The sequence below is a fragment of the Mchenga conophoros genome, linkage group LG17, assembly GCF_057382185.1.
Source record: "Mchenga conophoros isolate Kocher_MC1m ecotype Shallow Benthic linkage group LG17, M_conophoros_male_GT1.1, whole genome shotgun sequence".
In the NCBI taxonomy this organism is placed as follows: domain Eukaryota; kingdom Metazoa; phylum Chordata; class Actinopteri; order Cichliformes; family Cichlidae; genus Mchenga; species Mchenga conophoros.
Window position 1 is genome coordinate 2,764,565 of NC_140542.1, and position 23,009 is coordinate 2,787,573.

At 42.8% G+C, this 23,009-nt stretch overlaps 1 non-coding gene and 1 pseudogene across 1 annotated transcript; both read left to right on the top strand.

Annotated features, from left to right (window-relative positions):
• The first annotated feature begins 17,469 nt into the window (after positions 1-17,469).
• Positions 17,470-19,028, top strand: LOC146554868 (uncharacterized; annotated as a pseudogene).
• Positions 19,029-22,697: 3,669 nt separating this feature from the next.
• Positions 22,698-22,786, top strand: trnat-agu (transfer RNA threonine (anticodon AGU)). Its single transcript is given in 2 exon segments — positions 22,698-22,735; positions 22,751-22,786. It is a non-coding gene; the product is annotated as a tRNA-Thr (tRNA).
• Positions 22,787-23,009: the final 223 nt, after the last annotated feature.

Consider the following 23,009-nt stretch of genomic DNA (forward strand, 5'->3'; position numbering starts at 1 on the left):
TTATTATTTTGTATAAGGTTGTCTGTTGACTGTTGTATATAAAACCCATTCAATATAGTTGTTGTTACCTCAGGGGAGGCGGAAAAAAAATAGAGTACCGGCACCTCTTTTGGGCCACTTAAAGCACTGGTTTTAAGTCACCTGATGTGGGGAAGCTTCTCTCACATTCTTTGCAGTATTTCAGTTTGTCTCCAGTGTGTCTACGTTGATGTCTTTTTAGGCCAGCTTGCTCACTGAAAGTTTTTCCACAGATGTCACAACGAAAGTCTTTCCCACCACCACAGTGATGACAGGGTTGAGAAGTGGATCCATCTGTGTCGCTCTGCTTCTAAACAAAGACACAAAGACAGTGTAAGTCAGTCCTTCAACATTTGTATCCTGAACGTCGCCTGAAATAAAGAGCATCTCTGCAGACGTCCAATTTTACTGCTTCGATTAACACACTCAGTGTACTGGGCTACAATAACTACAATACTACCACCATAATACTACAGTAATACTTCTTTAATATTACAGTAACATCTGACTTACACTTAAATGAAATGAAAATCTGAATAATGGCTCAGAGCTACTCTTGGGTGCAGTAGAAGTGCTAACATGCTAACACAATTTAATGAGCAGACTTGTTCCAAACCGTCAGACTGAACTTACAAGATAAAAACAAAAATACATACCTCACAGTAACTGCACTTGTAGAGTCTCTTTCTGGTGTGGATCTGCTGGTGTCGTCTCAGGTGCTGTGGAGTTTTAAAAGTCTTCTCACACAGGTCATATTGATAAGGTCTCTCCTCAGTGTGGGTAAACATGTGGCGTTGTAACTATGCGTCTATTGTAAAGTATTTGCCACACTGATCACACCAGTACACATCTTCTCCGGAGTGAATGCGTAGGTGTGTATTTCGGCTCCATAGCCGGCTGAAGGTTTTTCCACAGATGTCACAGCTGTATGCCTTATTTCCAGAATGGGTAACTAGATGCCTCTGTAAGCTGCTACTTCGAGTAAAAGCTCTGCCGCACTGATCACAGCTGTAAGCTTTAACTCCACTGTGGACGACTTGGTGTGTTTTTAGGGCAGTCTTCCAGGAAAACGACTTTCCACACAAGTCACAGCTGAACGGTCTCTCTCCAGTGTGGATTAACTGATGTTGTTTTAGTTTAGACTTCCAGGTAAAATCCTTCCCACACTCGTCACAGGTGTTTTTTTTCTCTCTCTTTCTTCTGTGAGGTTTGTCGGCCTCCTGAGAGCGCTGACTTCTCAGTCCATGTTGGTCCTGCAGTGACAGAGATACAAACAGAGGCAGTGAGTGAAATGCAGTCATTAAACAAACTGAGGCTTCAAACTCCCTCCATTAACACTAGTTTTAAACCTGAAGGGGGAGTGTGGCACCAAACACCTTAAAGGTCTCTTATCCCCACCTACTGGTAGTAGTAACACATTACATCCAACCTGGTGTTAAAGATAATTAATCATTGTTCAAACAAGCTAAAATCATGCCCATCTCTCCTACTTGTGCACAAATATTAATGCTAACACTCAGAATAGTAATAAATGTTTACCAGGTCTGCACTTTTTTATATTTCCTGTTGCTGTTTCCTATTATATATTTCTATAATTGTCTAATTTATTCAGTAATAATAAATCAAATGTAACAGTTACTAGCTTGACTCAGTGAAGGATGATGTCAGAGTCTGAGTTTTTTTTTTACTTTTACTCGCTACATATAAAAAAAATCAGTATTTTCTACTCCTTATATTTTCAAAACAGGCTGTTACTTTTGGTTTAATTCATTTGAGGGGAGTTATTTCATCACTGCGGGCATCAAAGATCTAATCGATTTGAGCCTAAACAATAACATATGAAATCCAATCCCGATCATGTACTAACGATAAAAGATTAAAGAGGCAAAACTGTGTGCCATAGTCAGGGGTTAAAATGGGCCAGCGTTTGTGTTTTTTGGCACAGAATCTGAACGACTGCAGGTAGGGCTGTGCGATATGACCAAAATCTCATCTCCCGATATAAGACATCTATCGTCCGATAACGATATAAATCACAAAAATGTAACCTTTTCTGTAAATTCTGTGAATCTCGGGCAGCTTGACTTGCGTGAAGTGTTTCCAGCTGCGCGTAGCTGGAGTCGAGTGTTTTAACCGATACATGAAACGATACATTTTTAGACATAAGTTGTAACGGCGCCGTTTTCTTTGTGAGTATTTATTACACGGCGTGCTGCGGGGAGAAGCCTGGGGGAGAGGTTTATTTTTTAGCACCTGGCGTCTTTTTTACTTCTCATCCGTAAACATTCTGCATCTTTCACGTGATTCAGTTTATTTTGAAAAGTCTCAACAAGATCTTGAGCTTTATTGTGAAAGGTTTATGTGGAACATAAACAAGCGGACACGCGATGGTTTTACCGTCGTTGTTGCTAACGACAACGCATAAAAACATGCGCTTGTCCGTCCGTAGTGTGGTTATATAAAATATAAGAGAAAGAGAGAACTTTAAGAACTTAATATAGCCACTACAGTGACCATCAAAACCATGAACAAATATTGCCGTAAACAGTTTATTTTGTGACACCACGAAACAAACGATAGTGTAAAATGAAACGATAGATGTTTTTATATCATCATCCGATATATATCGTTACATCGAGCAGCCCTACCTGCAGGTGCTAATAAGTCGCGGTCGCGTTATTTCAACATCTAGCTAGCAATACAGAAGACAAGCGAGAATAAATGGAGTAATATTTTTTATGTGGCAGGTAATTTCAAATGCAGCGATTCTATCAGCCCAACAAACATCAGCAAACACACAAACTGTTTGTGTGCAGTTTGTCTCACAATGTGATGTAAAGACTGCAGTAAAATCCTCTGCAGGTTAGTGCAGGATAAGCAGGTAAGTTTACTGTACTGTGATGGATTTAAAGTAATGAACAGTGTGTGACTGGTGCACAGAGACTGTGGTGCTCATGTCAGAGTTAGGTTACATCAATCAAGTGTAGCAGAGATTAACTTGAACTTAAGCTCATGATGCTGACATTCATTCACTGAGCTCCACCCACATACCAACAGTTTAGTGTCTAATATAAAGACAGTGTACTGTCAGTGCAGAGAATGGAAATCAGCCAGGACAACTCATGAAACATCTGCTGACATCTGGATGAATTCACAGAGACCAACAGGTCAGCTGATCACAGCCTGTACATTAAAAAAATCTACTGGAGCTTTCAATAGAAATTATTGTGAGCTGTGATTCTTTTCCCCACACTGAGCCACTACAGCTGATTTTAGGGTTGAATCCTGCTGAATCCCACTTTAACCTCTTCCCTGCTCGTTTTGATGTTTAGAGGCACACGTCACCGTCTAAGATGTATGCATTGTATACATCTTTTTTACATTACATTAATACAGCACAGGGTTCAGTTAGTTTAGCATAAAACATATATCAGTACTTTAGCTTTTAATGGAGTATTTCTTAACACTAGTATCTGTCACCTTCTTTGTCGAACTCATTGTTTTCTCTGCAGTGGCTGAGCTGAGTCCAAGTAGCTGAAATGTTCCTCTGCTGCTCTGTCAGACTCTTCTCCTCCTGCTGATCAGCTGGGACACAAAACAGAACTTTGTTAGGCTCCACACTGCACTGAAGACTCAAAGTGTCTCATATGTTCATCTGAGAGTACAAACAACAAATTTTAGCTTCCCTGGGTGGGCAACTTGTTTTAAACAAAGACAAAAGGTTTGAGCACTGATACCAAATTCAGCAGTATGGCACACCAGTACCAGGAGAGCAATTCCTCTTTAAAAAAGGCCCTGGCCAAGAACGAAAACAGAACAATCGATGGAGCTGCATAAACGAGTACACATACGTGTGCCGTGAGAACTGATCAGGTGTGCCGTGGAAGATTATCCTATCTGAGTGGGTGTAGAAATCTGAGCCATGATCTGAGTAACCCTCATCACTCAGTCACACTCCGATTCTCTACTTGTATCAAGTCCATTGCACTACTTTCAAGAATTCTGCAACCTGTTCTCTAATGTGTGCCTTCCTCCTCTTTGTATATACTCCTCTTATATGTTATTTATTCTTACTGTCTTACTATTTATATTGTTTTCCATGCACAGTTGGTGTGGAGCCCCCACAATTTAGCTGGAAATGTACAAAGACAATAAAAGACTATTCTATTCTATATATCTTTGTTCCTCCATTTCAGTTTTGTTTGGAGCTTTAAAAGATCTGCAGTACATTTAAATGTGATAAAATTAGAACACAGATCCCCTCTTAGGGTTCGAGGTTGTATTTGTTTTAAAAATGCATCTCTGGTATCTCTGGCCTATCATCATTATTTTGCTAACAGTTAATCAGGCTCATTTACTGAATACTGATCAGAATTTATCAAATCATCTTTGAAATGATTTTAATAACAGGCCTCTCAGAGTGAGGCCAGTTTTTACAGTCACATGCCCTGTGGGCCAAACAACTTTGCTCTGATAAGACAAAGGCAGCTGTGTTTTAGCCTGGAATACATTTATTTTTACATTTCTCATAAATGGATTTCATTATAGCACTTTTACCGCCATCATGTTGGGTCTTTTGGAGCCTGAAGTGATGGATGAAGGGTGGCGCTAGCTAGCTAGCTTGGATAGCACGTTCATAAACTGTGCAGGTGCCACAGAGATGCTAAGTAGCGCTTAGTAACAGACTAATAAAATAACATAAACTCTGATTACAGTGAGCTCATTTAAAAGCTTTCTTCTAATAAAATTATTTTCTTCTCTGTGTTTCATAACCTTTTTCTGATATCTTTCTGTGAATTAGTTTAAAGCAGCTTGAGTCAATTTAGTCAGATTTTTTTTCAACTGGTTTACAAAACCTGAGAACAGAGAACAGAAAGACTCATTCAGGAGCTAATCTCTACATTAACTAGACTCGGCGCTTACCTTTAAATCAGTCTTGACAATAAACTGAGAGAAAAACGCCATAAAGCGGGAACTCGGCTTCTTCTTCGGCTTTTGGATTTGTTTGGCGGTTAAAGCTTTAAGGCGCATTACCGCCACCTGCTGGACTGGACTTTTCATATCCTAAACATCAACAGTTGGCCACAAATTTGTTGGAGTTTCTGTTAATGAAAAAGATGGAATTCAAGGATCTTGTGATTTGGTTTCTTTGTTTTCACCATTTACTCTACAATTTTCTGCCAGTGTATAGCAAACCCCACAGCTCAAATCAATGAAGAATTTAGTATTTTTAAAATATTGCTTAAGCTGGAACCAGCAGCTATGTAGGCCCAAGTTTTAATCCAAACATGTGATAGAAGTTTACCACCAGGAGAAGCAGACTGTAAATAAAAGACTGTGCTACTGAAAACCGCTACTTTGGATTGTAAATATGTTTCCATTTGTCACTTCTGTATTTGTATATGGCTCAAACTATTTGTTATGAAAGCAAAACAAACAAACTGATGTTGTATAAATTCATTCAGGATTATTTACTTCGAGTCCAGAAATCATAGCTGTCTCATCAGATCCAATTGTGACATTAGCTATAATTTCCGCGGAGGGTACTTGGTTCTATATCAGCGGTCTCCAACCTTTTTTGCGCCACAGGCCGGTTTCTGCCCGACAATATTTTCATGGACCGGCCTTTAAGGTGTCGTGGATAAATACAACAAAATAAAACTAGTACCGGTACCGAAAAAAAGAAGATTTATTCATAACACACGTGAAAAGACCCAGGACCCAGTTAACGATAAAAACAATAACAAAATAACGCTGAAAACCGATAAAAACCCAGAAAACCATACATTTCACACCTGAGCCTCAACTTTTGCGGCCCGGTACCAAATGACAGGACTGGTACCGGTCCAAGGCCCAGGGGTTGGGGAGCGCTGTTCTATATGACAGCACAGCTTTTAGGTTGAATTCAAGCGCTTAGGTACAGCCTGATAATTACAGGCCTGCAAACTGTTTGCTGATGAACTTTGGAGGTAAAAGTACAGACAGCTTCAGAAGACACAGGACACGAGATGGGTTCAACATTTCTTTTGAGTTCCACGTAACAATCCCTAACTCTGTAATTAAAGAATGTGTCATTTAATCTTGGATGGCTAAAATGGGCTGGCTGCCGTTCAGGATTTAGCACAAGTCAGCTTTTGATCAGAAAGTTTTCTGGTTTGATCCCTGGCTGCTCCAGTCTGCAAGCCAAATATCCTTGGACAAGATCGTAATCCCAAATTGCTTTCTGATGCATCCATTGGAGTGTGAATGCTTTATAGAGTTTGTGAAACAGTTGTACGTCTGGTCAGATTGTTTTGTATTTGTTTGTGGATTGAAGCACATGCCTGAGAGCACATCAATCACTGCACATATTTGTTAAATCTTAGTTTATATTTGTGGATCATACTGTATTCATTTGTAACACTTTTGAGACAGATTTCTCTCCATATAAATGACCGATGTTCCCTGAATGCCTCACATACAGCTCCAGGACATTTCAATACAATCTTTCATATATTCTTCTCTTGTGCGTCATCTATTTGCTCTGACATTTAATCAAGTGTAATAATACACATTGATTAAATGTCCCAAACTAAAGAAATCTCTCTGCGAACCTTTAGTTTTCTGCCATCTTGTGGCAGCAGCTGGCTACTGTTATTTGCACATGTGCATTGTGGTTTTTTACTTTACGTAATAATTTGAAACAAACCCCTTAATTAAATTAGTGAGTTGAAGTAATATATGAAATATTAGTGTTGGGTAAGTCCCAGATTTCAGTTTATTTGACAATAGCTACATTTGATAAGAAGATATGAGATCCAAATATATATATATATATGTATATATAAAAACACCCAGCACGCCCCTGCGGGCGGTTTTATCCTTCAAGCTCGGGTCCTCTACCAGAGGCCTGGGAGCTTGAGGGTCCTGCGCAGTATCTTAGCTGTTCCCAGGACTGCGCTCTTCTGGACAGAGATCTCCGATGTTGTTCCCGGGATCTGCTTGAGCCACTCACCTAGCCTAGGAGTCACCGCACCTAGTGCTCCGATTACCACGGGGACCACCGTTACCTTCACCCTCCACATCCTCTCGAGCTCTTCTCTGAGCCCTTGGTATTTCTCCAGCTTCTCATGTTCCTTCTTCCTGATATTGCTGTCATTTGGAACCGCTACATCGATCACTACGGCTGTCTTCTTCTGTTTGTCTACCACCACTATGTCCGGTTGGTTAGCCACCACCATTTTGTCCGTCTGTATCTGGAAGTCCCACAGGATCTTAGCTCGGTCATTCTCCACCACCCTTGGGGGCATCTCCCATTTTGACCTCGGGACTTCCAGGTTATACTCGGCACAGATGTTCCTGTACACTATGCCGGCCACTTGGTTATGGCGTTCCATGTATGCCTTGCCTGCTAGCATCTTGCACCCTGCTGTTATGTGCTAGATTGTCTCTGGAGCATCTTTACACAGCCTGCACCTGGGGTCTTGCCTGGTGTGATAGACCCCAGCCTCTATGGATCTTGTACTCATAGCTTGTTCTTGTGCTGCCATGATTAGTGCCTCTGTGCTGTCTTTCAGTCCAGCTTTGTCCAGCCACTGGTAGGATTTCTGGATATCAGCCACCTCCTCTATCTGCCGGTGGTACATACCGTGCAGGGGCCTGTCCTTCCATGATGGTTCCTCGTCTCCCTCCTCTTTCTTGGGTTTCTGCTGCCTGAGGTATTCACTGAGCACTCGGTCAGTTGGGGCCATCTTCCCAATGTATTCTTGGATGTTCCTTGTCTCATCCTGGACTGTGGTGCTGACACTCACCAGTCCCCGGCCCCCTTCCTTCCGCTTAGCGTATAGCCTCAGGGTGCTGGACTTGGGGTGAAACCCTCCATGCATGGTAAGGAGCTTTCTTGTCTTTATGTCAGTGGCTTCTATCTCCTCCTTTGGCCAGCCTATTACCCCAGCAGGGTACCTGATCACGGGCAAGGCGTAGGTGTTGATGGCCCGGATCTTGTTCTTACCATTCAGCTGATTCCTCAGGACTTGCCTGACCCTCTGCAGGTACTTGGTGGTTGCAGCTTTTCTAGCGGCCTCTTCATGGTTCCCATTCGCCTGTGGGATCCCCAGGTACTTGTAACTGTCCTCTATGTCTGCAATGTTGCCTTCTGGTAGTTTAATCCCCTCAGTTCTGACTACCTTCCCTCTCTTTGTTACCATCCGACTACACTTCTCCAGTCCGAACGACATTCCAATGTCATTGCTGTATAGCCTGGTAGTGTGGATCAGTGAATCGATGTCTCGTTCACTCTTGGCATACAGCTTGATGTCATCCATGTACAGGAGGTGGCTGACAACTGCTCCGTTCCGTAGTCGGTATCCATAGCCAGTCTTGTTAATGATCTCACTGAGGGGGTTCAGGCCTATGCAGAACAGCAGTGGGGACAGAGCATCTCCTTGGTAGATCCGCACTTGATGGTGACTTGTGCTATGGGCTTGGAGTTGGCCTCTAGTGTTGTCCGCCACATCCCCATTGAGTTCCTGATGAAGGCTCTTAGGGTCCTGTTGATCTTGTACAATTCAAAGCATTCCAGTATCCAGCTGTGGGGCATTGAGTCATAGGCCTTCTTGTAATCAATCCAGGCAGTGCACAGGTTGGTCAGTCTGGTCTTGCAGTCTCGGCTGACTGTTCTGTCTACCAGTAGCTGGTGTTTTGCGCCTCTGGTATTCTTGCCCATCCCTTTCTGTGCCCCGCTCATGTATTGACCCATGTGCCTGTTCATCTTAGCCGATATGATGCCTGACAGGAGCTTCCATGTAGTACTGAGGCAGGTTATTGGTCGGTAGTTGGAGGGGACCGGTCCCTTCTTGGGGTCCTTGGGGATCAGGACCGTCCGGCCTTCAGTTAGCCATTCCGGGTGTCTCTCGTTAACTAGCAGCTGGTTCATTTGTGCTGCCAGACGCTCGTGGAGTGCAGTCAGCTTCTTTAGCCAGTAGGCGTGAACCATGTCGGGCCCTGGTGCTGTCCAACTCTTCATACTGGAGACCCTTTCTTGGATATCTGCCACTGTGATGGTTACTGGACCCTGTTCAGGGAGGTCGCTGTGGTCTGCCCTCAGATCCACTAGCCACTGAGCATTGCCGTTATGGGTTGCGTCCTTCACCCGTATGCTCTTCCAGTATTGCTCCGTCTCCAGCTTTGGTGGTGCTGTTCTCTTATTGTTCCCTTGCCACTGAGAGTACACCTTTGCTGGTTCTGTGGAGAACAGCTGGTTTATTCTCCTGCCTTCTATCTCTCTGGTGTACCTCCTCAAACAGCTGGCCAAGGCTGTGAGTCTTTGCTTGGCAGTTTCCAAGGCCTCAGGTATGGACAGCTTGCTGTATTTCTTATGCACCTTCTTTGCCGCACCTTTCTGCAACTCCGATAGTTGGCTAACCTCCCTCCGTGCTACTTTGATCTTGCCCTCTAGCCTCCTTCTCCATGGAGGGTACTGCCCCTTGTGGCTGTTCAACTTGTAGCCAAGCATCTCACTGATCACTGCTGCCGTATTGTAGATCAGCTTGTTAGTGTCGGTAATCGTGGTTGTAGGTATTGTCCGTAGTGCTGCATTAACATCATCTAGCAGACCTTCTGAGGGTACTTCACGTAATCTTGGTAACCGGCTATGGGGGGTCCAGGTTTCAAGCTTGGCCATGATCCTACTTTTCAGGTCAGTTCCTCTTGCACTCAACGATCCTTCTCCTATCGCGCTTGGGGCTATGTACCTAATCTCGGGTGGGGGTGATGATATCTCCCCCCTGACCTGGTGTCCTGACTCCTCCTTGCCGTAGCATTTATGTTGTACCTCGTCAATCTCTAGCTGTGAGAGCAGTCCCTTCTTCCGAATGTTGGAACACTGAGCTACTAGTTGTTTCGCCGTCATTGTGGATGTTGGGTATCGAAGAATCCATAGGTCCCTCATCCTATTCATGTAACCCGTTCCGCCAGGGTTACTTGCATAGTAGCATTCCAACAACGCCCTGTTTTCATCTCTTGCCCACCGATGCCTTCTTGTTCCAGTAGCCCACTTGTCGTCAGGGTGCCCTGGTTCCTCAACACCTGACGCGGACCTTGTTGGGAGGGACAGCCTGATATGTCATGTTTTTTCTTCTTCAGTTCTTATTTAATCACATGCTTTTTGATTTATTTGAATCAGATAATAAATGAGGTTACTGTGGGTGTTGGAGAGGAGAAGGCCCCACTGAAAAAGTAAGATCTTTGCTCTGTGTCACATTTTTTACTATGATGAAAATTATTTTTATGTGTACATTTATAAATACACACATAAACATGCATGCACAGTTGTTAGAGTGAATTGTTAAATGTTGTCATTTTTATGCTTACCATCTCTACATTGTTTTAACACTGTGATGAAAGGAATGTCCCCCTCCCCAGCCTCTCGAGGTTCTGGGGGGGGGGGGGGGGGGGGGGGCTGTAGTCTTTTATTGCAGATACATCCTATCTGGAAGATCTGTTGCTTCCTGCGTTTACGACCCTTTGGTCAGCAGGAGGTCACACACACACACACACATTCTTAATTACCTACTTACTTGGGGCGACCGTGGCGCTGGGGGTTGGGAAGCGCATCTGTAACTGGAAGGTCGCCGGTTTGATTCCTGGACTCTCTGTCCTGGTCGTTGTGTCCTTGGGCAAGACACTTTACCCTACCGCCTGCTGGTGTTGGCCAGATGGCGCAATATGGCAGCCTCACTTCTGTCAGTCTGCCCCAGGGCAGCTGTGGCTACAACTGTAGCTGCCTCCACCAGTGTGTGAATGTGAGAGTGAATGAATAGTGGCATTGTAAAGCACTTTGGGTGCCTTGAAAAGCGCTATATAAATCCAATCCATTATTATTATACAGAAGTTCACACATATACATACAATGCCTTGTCTTAGAACCATGTGGGCGTTGCTTTGCTGTGATGTGTTTTGTGTGAACTGTTTCTCAATAAAAGGCAGCAGGAGGAGGCCATCGTCGGGGTCATTGTTAGACACAGACGAGGCCTCTCTTGCAAGTAAACGATCGATCGCTGTTGTCTTGTTTTTCTTTCACGGGAATAAATCCTGGATACAGCGGGGTCTGAGTTTAGACCCAACAACAGTTTTCTCATTTGAAAGTAAATATTTGTCTGAATATTTGAGCTGAATCAGTTTTTACTGTTATCAAATCCGCTTCTTTTAAATTCTTTCACCGACTCAGTGTGGTCAAAGCTCACAAAATCATCTTTATTCTACATTCCCAGAAAAGGAGAGCTGCAGACGCTAGCAAGCATCCACAGGTCTGAAGCATCACAAGCCAAAACGAGCATAACATAATCAGTCATACGTCACACATAGTTTCAATCAAAACAACTCTGCAGTGCACTCTGCCTAGTTTCACTTTTCTGTCTGCACCGCTTCCTGTTCTCTGCACAAAGTGTGCAGAGTTTCCTGTCAGTACTCTGTGACCTTTTACACACTTTATAACTCAAAGTGGCGTTTTCCTACACTGGCCCCTATAAAACAATATAAATAGAAAATAAGCACTAAGAATATATATTTATTTCGTAACAGTCCCCCCCCCCCCCCCCCCCTTTCATCTTTCCTAAGAAAGACGGCATAATTCCTGATTTATCCCATTAAGTTTATTTGCATGTGAGAATAATAGCTAAAGTATAACAAAAGAAATCCTGCTAAACAAAATGAAACCTTTCAGTTGCCCAACCATATATGTCATCCATCCCCTCAATGGGTTGTGTATTTTCAATGTTCCCTTATTATTGTGGCGTAATTACTTGTATCCACAACAAATAAATCTAACAAATAAGTCAAGCTCTAACACAGCACCTCGCGTCTACGCCGGGCTGTGAGCTGTCCTACCTTACTTCCTACACCCCCTTTTTACCCAGAATCACAGTTTAAACCCACTTCTGACTTTCCTCACTGCTCAAATCCAAACAGATATAATTAGCTTTTCCTAGTAAAAGGTCCTAGATTACTTTGGTCAATCTATGGAAACAGTCTCTATAGAGTTAACCCGTTTCCTCTTTAAAAATTACTCCTGGTTTCTAAGCACACAACTTACAGTGCTCTTCATTGTCCCTTTGCCCCCTTTAACGGGTAGACCATATCCGGCCTTACCACTGTGTTTGGGCAATTGACACAACATACAAATCATACAAACCATTACTAAAGCTACTCTTCCCATTACTCTTCATTACTTTGTGTTCACACTATAACCTCTGTCTAACAAGCTTTTGACCTTCTTTACAATTGAAACAGCTAATTTTCTGGAACGGGCGATTCTCTGCGCTCTATGCTTCTTTTGGGGGCCCCTTTCTTGGCCAGATCCGTTCGGTCTGGTGCTTCCTGGATTCTCGACAACCCCTTCGTGGTTTTGCTGTGGTTCTGGAATTTGCTCCTTCTTCTGTAAAGGACAGAAAATGAAAACACCTCTCTGCGACACCTCAATCTAATATGTTCATCTATTGTTCTTTTAGTTATTCAAAGTTAGTTCAGACTATCATGTTCAGAGCTCTATTATTTATATATGATTAGTCTCAATATTATTTATGTGTGTAAGCGACACTGTTGACAGCCTTTAACACACTTAAAGAGCCGTTCTCACCGTCTTCACTCCAGGCGTTTCCTGTTGCTCATTCTCTTCACCCTTATCTCTGGAACATCATGAGCACGTCCTGTACCAAGACTGTTGCTATGCAGGTACAAAATGCACTTTCAAGCAAAACGTGTCTTACCTCTGACCTAGAAATGAATCTACGTGTTGTCTGTGTCTGTAAGCGTGTTTGCATCGACCTTTGCTGCACTCTAAGTCGTTTTCCTTGTGACCTTTTATACACTTTATAACTCAAAGTGGCGTTTTCCTACACTGGCCCCTATAAAACAATATAAATAGAAAATAAGCACTAAGAATATATATTTATTTCGTAACACTGTGTGAGTTGTAGATTTCTTCCCTTTGTGGAGTCCACAGCTTCATGTAGTCGGTTCAGATGACTTTCTTTTTTTTTTTTGCCTGTCCCATTTGATTCTTTAGCCGTCAGAATTGTTGTCTGAAGACCAACAAGGAGACCCAATGGATTTACTTTGCCAAATGAATCATCACGGCCTTGCCGTATTGACAGACATCCAGAGGCCCCAGAGTGCGAGAGCCCAAGGAGGACCACCGGAGGGGCATCCATGCCACCCTCCTGGGAAGAGCTGAGGAGAGCCCCAGATGAGGGGTCACCCAGTAGCCACGGAGCAGAAGCCAGAAGGGGCTGCAGTGATGTGCCCGCCGGCTCTGCCGGCAGCCAGCTGTACCAGAGTGAACCGAGCCACAGGCCCAGAGGCCGGAGGCCCGAGGGCCCCCCGCACCCCGGAAGAGGCCTGACCGAGCAACAGGCACCAGGCCCCGCAAAGTAGTCACCGGGAGTGAGCTGGTACATACCTGAGCGCCCAGCCCCGGACACCAAGAACAACCAACGCACCGACCCCTGAGGGCATCAGTTACCGACAGGGAGTGTGGTGAGGGGAGATAGGCCTTGGAAGGCCTGGGAGTCCCCAGAGAGGTGGAGTCTAAGACCCGACCTGACATATAGACACAGACAAACAGGCACACACAGACACAAACATGCATTCCCACCCTCATGCACACATATACAAATACTCAGCACTCACCCAACGTAGGGATAGACCTACATGGACACTGTACACACAATCACACTCCCCAAACACACTCTATACCCCAGGTCCAGGTACCCTCACCCCTGGAGGGGGAAACGGCACCTAGACCCAGGAGATGTTACCCTTTCCCCCGGGGTGGAGGCAAGCAGACCGCCCCAGGCTCCGCAGCAGCAGGGAGGCCCCGCATCCCAGATCCCAATCGGATGGCCAACACCTCCTTCCAGCCCCCCCGCCCCGATGGCCAGCAGAGAACAGGGATCTGTGAAGACCCCAAACCTCCCTCCTCTCGCTCATGTGTAGTGTTGCTGCGTGTTGTTCTAAGGTGCATTTAAAACACGGGAGAGCATGGTGCTGCTGCTAGAGAGCAGCATGTGTTAGCGCGGCCCCTCTCGAGAACCCTCAATGTCTACATGGATTTAAAATTGAGAGGTGGGCACCGGCGCCAGAGGTTCAGATGACTTTCTTAAGGCACTGAGTGCAGTTTGAGTGCATTACAGCAGACTGATCTTCTCTGTTATCGTTGTGTTTCCAGTGCGAGTCCACGAAAGGATCTCATGGATCAACATGTGGTCCTCGGGACTCCAGCCACCTCTGCTGCACCAGTCTCACCTCCAGCTGAGACTCAGAGGAACAAAGCAAAGAAAGCTTCCTGGTGGCACAGATGGCTTTTTTGTAAGGTGAGTTTAACACTGCAGAAATAAATAAATAACAGTTTTATTATTACTATTATCATTATTATTGTTATAAATATATTTGTTTATCTTTATTATTAGTAGAAGTAATGTTGTTGTTTATGTTGATATGGTTATATTTTTATTATTATTATTATTACTGGTATTTTTGACCTTATTATTATTATAAGTTTGTTGTTATTGTCATTATTATTAGTAGTAGTACTAGTTATATTATATTATTATTTAAAATGTTATTGTTATTACTATTATTGTTGTTATTAAATTTTTTACATAGGTCACTCCATCGTATGGAAAGGTCAAAGTCTTGATGCTTTTCTGATTGTTTTAGAGGTTCAGGTGAATAAACATTACAAACATGTTTTTGTTCTTTTAATCTTCCCGGTGACAGAGTTAGGATTTAGTTTAAGGAACGTCTGATTGCAGATTCCTGTTAGAAAGTAAGTGTATTGCATTTCTGCAGTGGTTACAGTGGTGACACTTATTAGACTCTGTAGGCTGTGCACCAGTTTTTCAGGGTCCTTTTAGGTGCAATTGTTGCAACCACTGTAAATGTGACACCATCACAGAAAAAGTTGATTAAATCAGTTGAAGAAAGTGAACTCTAATATGATGGCTGCACACCAGCTGGACCATTATAATCACATCACATCACATGAGTAACTTTTTCAGCTCCACATTTTTGCCATTTCTAAAAAAAACTATGCAAACTCATTACCTCCAAAAAATTGAGTAACGTTTACTGAAGACGACTGTTAGGACAACTTATTCATTGCAAGTATGCAGTACTAAGAATAACTTGATGTTTCTGACTGTGCATTACGAATTATTGACCGACTGACACTGACACTACTAAATTCAAAAACAATTTGTGGTAACCTGATTATGATTTAAAAAGAATGATTAAACTAAACTGCTGCCATCTGCTGGCAACTATGACACGTTTACAATCTCACGACCACTTTGTGCTTTGATCCTTTGATCTTAAAAAACCCTTAAATAGGGGTGAGACGCAATGACTTTTAGTCCGTTATTTGCAGCATTTATGTTCGCAGCATTCAAACGTTTGCCAGAGAAATCTTTTAAAACATTTGGATCCTTTTCAGAGTGACAGTTTACAGATTCAAACATGTCTCAGAGAAAACCCACAAAAAGAGAAAAAGTAAAGCCCAGCTCTCCTCTTTGTGACCAGGGCCCTATTTCAGGAAGCCGGTTTAGAAAACTCAGAGTGAAAAACGATACTCAGGGTTGAGTAACCCCGAACTGTCCAACTCGGAATATTCGGTTTCAGAAAGGCTGATAACAATTAGTTCAGTCAACGCGGAGTTGCTTTAACCCCAAATTAAGCGCGCGCACGAGGATACATAAAGCCCTGATTAGTGGAGCACAGATTAAGCGAGTCACCATGGAGACGGAGGGAAAGAAGGCGCGGTCAATGTATTTTACAGCGCTTGAGGCCGAAATTCTGATGGCAGCATATGCCGATAACATGCAAATTCCGCGGAAAAAAGTAACACAGCCACAGCTGCAAAAGAAAGGGAGCATGCATGGCAAAACATAGCCGACACAGTCAATGCGTGAGTGTTAATTTAAACATTGATCTAGGGATTTCCACCCATTTAACACGTTATTTTATTATATTTTATTTTATTTTTTATTTTATACATTTGATTTTGTGATGTGATTTGAGCGCAGGTGCAACCCAACAGGCCCCAAACGTTCCTGGCAGCAAGTAAAAATGAAATATAAAAATATAGTCCAAACAGGTGAGGTGTAATTGTATTATGAGCCATAGTGCTTGGTCTGTTTGTCCCATGTAAACCAATTGCAGTTAGAGGCTACATTAATTTTCTTTCTGTAAGCACTTATTGAAATTATCTGAGCACATTACAAGTACATATTTGCTTACTCTGTATGCTCAAATGTGGCCCGTTATAGCCAACAGAAAAAAAGCGGAGGCCCGAAAAACAGGTGGGGGTCCTCCACCACCACCACTCACAGAGGCTGAGCAGTTGGCTTCCACATTTGTGATAATGTTGGCAGCATCATATATGATCTTCACAGTGCAGAGAACACAAATTAGCATCCATTACTATAATGAAATAATCTGTTAGTTTGAAATGCTACAGGGAACTATGTACCTGTACATTAATGCTGTGGAAAGACTTCCTGTTCACATAGTCTCCTTCATTTACTGAAGGAGCAATGATTGGAATGTGAGTGCCATCTATACAGCCAATCATGCCTGGGAACCGTGAGAATAAATGTAAAATTTAAGTAGTAGTTCAAATATCACCACATCATGAATTAAGTTTCGTTCATCCTGATACCTGCAATTTTGTGGCATCCCTCTTTGATAAATCTTGTGGGTCTATGACCGGGGAACACCACAGACGAGTACAGGAGACGTTTCAGTGCAACTGTAACATTCCTGACTGCCCGACAGACGGTAGCCTTGGAAACGTGCTCAGCGTCACCAATATTATACAGAAAGCTCCCGTTTGCAAAAAACCGAAGTGCAATACAAATAATATGTACAGAACTGAGAGGATGTCCGCGATGTGTCGCATGAGCAATATTAGGCCTGAGGATGTTATTCAAATAAATTATAGATTGTGCTGAGAAACGGTAACGTTCACACAGGAAATCATCAGGAAATGATAAAATGTCCAAACGCGCTCTAATCACTCTCTCCCGGCGGAGAGCTCTGCGGAGAATTTGGGCTTCAACATCTACTGGCTCTTCAAGGAAGGAGCACGCCATGTCTGACACTTCCTACAGTCAGGTTTCCGACAAAGAGGCGGAGAAAGTTAGGGTTAGTTGAAGTAAACCTGCTAGGGGGCAGGTTAGCTTCACGGAGTGTGTCGTCATAGTAACTCACTCAGAATGAATCTAAACTCGCTTTGTGAAACCGAAAAACCAGAGTTTTCGTTAACTCAGGGTATACTTACTCAGAGTTTGCACTAAACCGGCTTCCTGAAATAGGGCCCAGGAAGACAAAATTCAACTTCCTGATCAAAACAAATCATTCAGCCAGCTTCTAGAAAAGGAAGGTATTCTGAAGGTGAAAGAAATGGAACTCCTAGACATGCAGGGAAGAAACTTTGAACTCCAAGCAAAGCTTGATAAAGCACTCGAAAAACCAGTGCTGAAGGACAAAAAGAATCAGGAGCTGCAAGTAAAGCTTGATGAAGCTCTGCAACAAAATGAAGAAATCCTTGAAGAGAAAGAACACCTGAAAATAAACCAGAGAGACACGCAGTGCCAACTCCAAGACATGGAGGAGAAATACAGAGCGCTGCAGGTAAAGCTCGATGAAAGACCGCACACAAAGGAAGAGTTTCTTCAAGAAAAAAGGCTACAGGAGATAAAAAAGAACGAAATGGATTTCAAGCTTCAGGACATGGAGAAACACAACAAAGGCTTGCAAATCAAGCTTAATGAAGCTCTGCAAAAAAATAAAGAACTCCTCCAAGAAAAACATCAACAGGACATAAAGCAGCGCAACAAGGCATGGAGGAAAAATGCAAAGCGCTTCAGGTAAAGCTTGATAAAACACTGAACAAAAGTAAGGAGTTGCTTCAAGAACAAAAGCAACAAGAAATTAAACAGAAACAAATGGACTCCAAGCTTGAAGACGTGGAGGAAAAATACACAGCGCTGAAAATAAAGCTTGATAAAGCACTGCAAAGAAATAAAGACTTCCTTCAAGAGAAAGAACGGCAAGACATGAAACAGAAAGATCTGGATTGCAAGCTTCAGAACATCGAGAAACACAACGAAGGCTTGCAGGTAAAGCTTGATGAAGCTCTGCAACAAAATAAAGAAATCCTTGAAGAGAAGGAAAAACTGGACATTAACCAGAGAGACATGCAGTGCCAACTCCAAGGTGTGCAGGAAAAATACGGAGCGCTGCAGGTAAAGCTTGATGAAACACTGCACAAATATCAAGAGCTGCTTCAAGACCAAGAACAACAGGAAATAAAGCAGAAAGAAGACAAACAAATTCTCCAGGACTTTGAGAGGAAAAACCAAAACCTGCAAGAACTTTATAACAAATTGAACTACAAAACAACTCAACTGGAAGGGGAAAAGGAAAAACTGCAAAACCAATGCTCAGAGATGCAGAGTGAGCTCAATGACATGCTGAGAAAAAACACAGAACTTGAGGAACTTTCAGTCAACTTGAAGTGCAAAAATACTGAGATGCAGGTGCTAAAGCAACAACTAGAGAAAACAAACGAAGACCTGCAGTGTACACTTCAGGAAATCGAGAGCAGAAGTCAGCAGTTAGAAGACACGCATGACAAATTACAACAGAGTTATACAGAGCTGCACGAGGCAAAGCTAATGCAGGAGGCAACATCTAAAGAAATGAAAGAAAGGCTCGAAGACAAACAAGCCAAATTAGAAGAAGTGGAGAAAACATGCAAGAAACTTGAGAAGGAGAACTCAGAAACAATCGATCAGTTGAGAACCCTCATCCTAGAGAAAAAAGTGCTCGTGGAAAAGCTCATGGGAAAGAGGAAAAAACGCTTCCGCTTCTTCTGGAGGAGGGACACTCCTGCTTTTTCTACTTTTTCTACTTTTTCCACTTTTTCTACTGCTAATGTCACCTCGTCTTCCTCCACCTCTGTTCCATCTTAATTTTCACCTCTCCTCTCCCTTTCTCTCCTGACACCTCTCCCTCCCCTGTCTCCCTTTAACTCCTAATACCTGCCCCATCTCCCTCCCCCCCCCCTCTCTCTTTTCACCCTCACCCCCCAACCAGTCCTGACAGTTGACTGCCCCCTCTAGAGCCTGGTTCTGTCATAGGTTTCTTCCTTTAAAGGGAGTTTTTCCTATCCACTGCCGCACCTAGTGCTTGCACATGAGGAGTTTCCTCCCATGTAAACAGATGTGTGCCATGATAAAACCTTTCTCCACACACTAGAAATAAGAAACTAATTTCAACCCTCTGTTACATCTTATTCACTTATTTTATAATCCAGTCATTTTTCCAAATCTAGTATCAACTAATTTGCCTATCAGCTCATAATGCGCTAAGTTGACAGGTCAACAGAAATGCACGTTCAAAATATTATCACAAAAGAGAATTTCCTTCATACAGTAAATGACTTGTGTTGCATCAATCAAACAGAAAACATGTCACAATGTATTGTATTACCAACTAAATCTATTGTCTGATTATTGCTTGGTCATACCAGACTCTCTGTGTCTTTATTTTATCCTTCTCTGTTTTCACAAACGTTTCACCTGTTGTCCTGCAAGCTGGAGATTCAGCATTTGATAACAAAACTCTGTTAAGTTTTTCCCTGCTTTAGAAGAAAGAGTACTTTATTGGTCCCCGTGGGGAAAATCCCTCTCTGCATTTAACCCATTCACTCAGTGAAGCAGTGGGCAGCCACTGGGCACCCGGGGAGCAGTATGTAGGGACGGTACCTTGCTCAGGGGTACCGAACCCCCGACCTTCCGATCATGGGGCCACCACTCTACCTACTGAGCTATCCCTGCCCTAACACCAATGAGAGATATAGGTGCATGTATAGTGTGTGCTATAGTGTAAGCTGTTCTTCAGTGCATGTATGTGTGTTAGTACGCTTGCATGCAGGGCCTGTGGGCCTCTCTCACCCAAAAGGGCATTTTCTTAACAGCTGCCTTTCTCTTGCATATGTTAAGAAAGGCAAATGTGCTTGTAGCAGTTGTGAGATTATTGTGCTGTTATATATTACATTATACCTGTAATCAAAATGAGTGAATCATGATACTGCTGTAGGCCACATCATACTTCTTGTGTAATCAGTATGTAGTTTTAGTTTGCATCATTCTTCTGAGTTAAAAGAGTGTGAAAATCATGAGATTTATTGGATAGGTTTGTATTATCCTATACTGCTGACTTACTGTGAGTGAGTTACACTGTTTCATGACATTTCATACTGCCGAGTTATGAAGAGAATATTGTGTTCAGAGAGTCAGGGCCTTTTTTATTTATTTATTTTTCCTGATAGTAGAGACAACAGAGCACATTGCACGGGAGCTTCACTCCCACCTTTGTTAGAAGCAGAAAAAACAGCGAGCCAAGGTCATAACTCAGGCTCTTCTCTAATGGTCAGAGTGTGACCCCATAAAGACTTCCCTAAACCTGCTGGCCTGGAAGTCCAGCAGTTCATCTAAACAAAAGGCACTTAGCCTAAAACTGACATAGCTACGTTTATCCTACCATAAAACAATAAAACAAGGTACGACCTCTCCCATGCTCCCAGGGTGTGGGTGTGAATGCCAGAGCACTCTGGAATGCACACAAAGCCTTTGCAGACTGCTAAAGATCACACATCCTATCACTACACACTCGATTATATACCTCTAAGCATATATGGTTAAATATTTCCCAATACAAATAATAAAATCTAAACCCATCAGAGTCCTCATACCAAGCAGAAACTGCTCGAAGTGGGATTCAAACCTACACCTCTAGGGGAGACTGCGACCTGAACACAGCACCTTAGACCACTCAGCCATCCTGAAACAGATCTAACAGAACTGATTTTCTGATAAATCCAGTTTAAACTCCTTCCCTTCACATAAAAAGTCTTGAATGAACCTTTGGTCCAACTGTTCCTCACACCTGACTGGTAACAAGATGGCGCTGGTGTGTGTGGTTGCTCATCTGTCACGCCCAAGTTTGTTTCTGTTTCTATTATTTCTGACCTGTGTCATTCACCAAACAAAGTCTCTGCTCAGGTGTAATCGCCAGACATGATGATCACCTTTTATTGAAAAGGTCGGCACCGCCAGGCCTCTTATCACAGCTCCCGACCCCTCTGTCTCTGTCCCTTGCACTGCTGATTTTACTCAGTCTGAGCTTGTGATTCTCTCCATTTCAGAGGATGCGGGGTGTCATATTAACCCCGCAGGTTCCCCCAGGATCCTTTCCCTCCACAATTTTTAAAAGAAGGTTTTCCTAGTATAGGGCAGTCTGTCCTTGACATTATTAACAGCAGTCTGTCCTGTGGTGCGGTTCCTGCAATTTTCAAACATGCAGTAGTGCAGCCACTGCTTAAGAAACCTGGCCTTGATCACACAGTTTTAGCTAATTATAGACCGATTTCCAAGCTGCATTTTCTTTCCAAGTGTTAGAGAAAATTGTTTTGTGTCAACTGAAATATTTTATAGATGTAATGGCATCCTTGAGGTTTTTCAATCAGGATTTAAAACCCTTTATAGCACAGAATCTGCATTCTTAAAGGTTTTTATTCTGGTAACCACGTTGTTCTGGTCTTGCTTGACCTGACTGCTGCCTTTGACACAGTAGAAGACAAAATTCTAATATCTCGATTACGGTAGATGATCTAGTGGGTATTGGTGGCACTGCACTTAATTGGTTTAGTCTTATTTGGTAAATAGAACTTTCTCTGTCAGCTTCTCGGTTCCAAATCATCGTCTGCTTCTCTGTCATGTGGCGTCCCACAGGGGTCAATTTTACGGCCACTGCTCTTTTTACTCTATATATTGCCTTAGGGTTTCATCCTTAAAAGGCATGGGATCTCTTTTCATTGTTCCACTGATGACTGTTAAAGCAGAAGGATGGCATCTCCATAAAACCTCGCTTGGCATCTCTAGATGACATTAAAGCTTGGTTGGCTTTAAACTTCTTAAATTCTAATGATAAGAAAACAGAGGTGTTGGTGTTTTGAACTAGTGGTCCTTGCTGATTTGGGACTCCTGGATGTTCTTACTGACCTTGGTTTTCAGTTGGACAGTGATTTTAAACTGGACAGCCAAGTTAGAGCCTGTGGTGAAGTCCAGTTTTTATCATTTAAGGAGACTGACAAGAGTGAAATCTTTTCTTTCTCTGCAGCACTTTGAAGGGTTTTACTTTTATTTCCTCAGTTAGTTATTATTACTCTCTTGCTCTCTAAACTAAACTGAAATACATAAACTCACAATAGAACATAAGTGAAACTAAACTAAATTAAAAACAAATGAAGAAAATGAAAATGCAAAACTAGAGTAACTCTGCAGGATTCCCACCCAGAAGCTGACTAGTGTGAGTGGGCATCAAGGGGCAATGGAGGAGGCTGACTGTAGATGAGCCTGGAGTTTAGAGTGTCGTGGAGAGTTAGCAAAACAAAAACACCGTCGCACTTTTAACCCCTGACTTTGACAGACATCGTCTCTTTTGATGCGACAACCTCTGGTGATTAATATAAAAAAAACAAGATTACCTTTCATGTGTTTCTGTGTAAGCTCAAATTGGTTTGATGTGTGGAGGTTTTCTCAGTGTTCATCAGTCACTCATCTGTGTGGCGTGTATGTGGCGCTGTGGCTTAGTTGGTTAAAGTGCCTGTCTAGTAAGTGTTAAACTAGAAAACAGGAGATCCTGGGTTCAACTCCCAGCAGTACCTAAAAGATATAAGCTTTGTCTGTTCTCAGTCATCCACAGCCTGTTAGTCTACGGAGATCGGAAAGATGAGTGCCTGGATTCCTTTAAGTGCAATGTTAAAATAAGATCTTTAAAAAGCACAAAATGATTTAATATGAAGGCAATATGAGCAGCGAGGGACTGGCTGTTAGTTCAGCGAGAGAGTTATTTGTAAAGAAAGCTATTTTCATTACCAGTCAAAACTA